Source organism: Lipotes vexillifer, unplaced genomic scaffold (genome assembly GCF_000442215.2).
Source record: "Lipotes vexillifer unplaced genomic scaffold, Lipotes_vexillifer_v1.1 scaffold374, whole genome shotgun sequence".
NCBI lineage: Eukaryota > Metazoa > Chordata > Mammalia > Artiodactyla > Lipotidae > Lipotes > Lipotes vexillifer.
The window spans coordinates 1223652-1226287 of NW_006774696.1; positions in this window are offsets into that span (position 1 = coordinate 1223652).

Consider the following 2636-nt stretch of genomic DNA (forward strand, 5'->3'; position numbering starts at 1 on the left):
GGGAAAGAGAGTAGATATCAGAGGCCCCATCCCCAGATCAAAAAAGCTTCCAACTGGGATCATCTGGGACAATTACTTTAACAAGTTCCCATGGGCAAAGGTCAACTGGTTTACCCAGGGTGACCCATCATTCACCTAGCAAAGAATTTTTACTTAGTACTTACTAGGTGCCAAACCCTGTGCTAAGTAATTTACATGAATTGTCTCCTTAGTTCTCAGAGGGGAGGTGCCTGAAAAAAAAAAAGCCACTGTTTTATACACACACACACACACACAAACACACACACACACACACAAAGAAGTACATAATGTATTTACTTATTTTTATATTTATTAGAACACTGAAACTGAAAGAAAGCAGGCAATTCCAGCTTTGTAGATAAGAGAAAGCAGCAGGAAGCTTAAAGAACAAGCATATAAAAGACATATATATATATATATATATATACACACACACACACACACACACACACACACACACACACACACACATACATACATATACACACAGACTCAAAATCACTGAGTTTAAACCTAACAGAGAAGTTGGGAGTTGGGGAGGGAGTAGCTCTTGAATCCCATACAAATTATCTGAATAAGGAAACTGGGGCTCAGACAAGGGAATGACACATCCAAAGTTATCCAGAGAGCACAGGATTGAATTAAGTCTAGATTCTGAATTCTAATCTTCTCAAGCTGCTGTTTCAGTTTTATCATCATCACCGTTGTCATCATCATCATCATCATTATCAAATCAACACATATTTTTTAAAAGGTTTAAAGGACCTAAATATAGGAAGACTCAAGATTTGGAAGCATTCAAGATGGAGGACAGAGAAACCCTTCAAGAATCTCCCAGTCGGAATCCACAGAAACAGAAAGTGCTTACCCAGGACTTGAGGAAGAGGAGGGTGGGGAGTGAATGCTGATGTGTATGGGGTTTCTTTGGGGGTAATGAACACGTTCCAGAAGTCAACAGTCGTGACAGTAACACAGTCTGGTGAATATACTAAAACCCACTGAACTGTACACTTTAAAAGGGTGAAATTTATGGCATGTAAACTAGACCGCAATTGAAAAAATACCAATGGCATCAGAATAGTCAGGCTCCAATAACACAGAGGAGCCCCTACCAAAATAAAGGATCAAGTTAAAAAAAAAAAAAAAAGATTCTACCGGTCAACCTTATTTACCCTGAGCCATTTCTAGACATAAGCGTGTCAGGCAGCACACTCTAGTCCTTTGCCTGCTTTAATCTACACAATAATCCTGTGACATGAATGCCATTGTCCCCGATTTACAGATAAAAAACTAAATCTCCTGAGAGACAAGAGATGTCCTCAAGATCATGTAAGGGGTCAAACACCTACCATAGCACTTGGCAAAATATATTTTAGTTCGTTGGGTCTGGATTTCTCTCATCGGAGAGTGAGTTCCTTTGAACAGGTACTGTGTTTTTTTAGGAAAAGAGCACTTTTGGAAGAACTGTTTGAGATTTACCGGGAGGCAGACTGGGACAAGGGGATGGGAGAAGAGAGAGAAAGCTGGGAAATGAGAGTTGCCATGAAAGGAAGGAGAGGGGTCTACTAGAGGTACTTCAGGCAGAAGGGTTGTCACTGTTAATTTAATCGAACAAATATCCACTGCAGCCTATTGTGTGTGAAAAAGCTAGCTGAAGACAAGGGATAGTGGACACGATCGTAAAAACAGCAGCCTCAGTGCCACTGCGTGATTCTGACTATCTCGGGTAGAGAAGAGGCTCTAAATCCCCAGGTGACCACTGATCATCAGGCTCTGCTGTAAGCAGGGGCCTGGGAGCGGGGGACTGGAGGCTTCTTTCATCAGTGGGTCATAAAGAGGTCCTATGGACTCAAACGGAACTTCTAAGTTGGTAAAACCAATCAATGCTGAGCCACTAAGACGATCTTTCACTTCCTTCTTCCTTTTTTCTCCTTTTGTGAATGACAACCCCCAGTCCATCCTTCAGAGGTCAAGGTCACCTCTTTAGTGAAGCTGACCCAGACTCCTTTGAGCCACCGCCCCCCCCCAATACTCTGCTAAGTAGAACTCTTTTTCTGTTCTGTTTAACAACTGCAACCATTGCTTTATTGCCGATGACTACAACAATAATATTACTACTAGTAGTAGTACTATTTTCTACCATATCCTGAGCAGTCTCTGTACCAAGCACTGTATTTGAAGGGCCTTACGTACGTACAGTGTCTTATGGAAATCCAACCCCGTAAACGAGGTGGTACAATCCCCATTTTATAGAAGAGGAAACTAAGCAATTTGCCCAACACCACACAACCAGACTGGAACAGCAATCGGGCTCCAGACCATTTGTGTCCCACCACACCTCCTAGAACAAGACTCCGGGAGGTTAACTAAAGCATTTCTGAATGTTCCTCTAAATTTGAGGGAATAGAAACTGAAGGTAAATGTTTCTAATGTCCTAATTTTCTTTTTAAACCACTTCAGAGTTTAGGTACTCCAATATAAGATTAAATAATACGCTGAAAGACTGCAATGAAAGTGACAGTCTACCCTCAAAGAGGTCTGTCTTTCTGTTTTCAGGAGATGCTTGCAGGCACTAGTAAGCACAAAATGAATATATTATTTATATGTATATATAA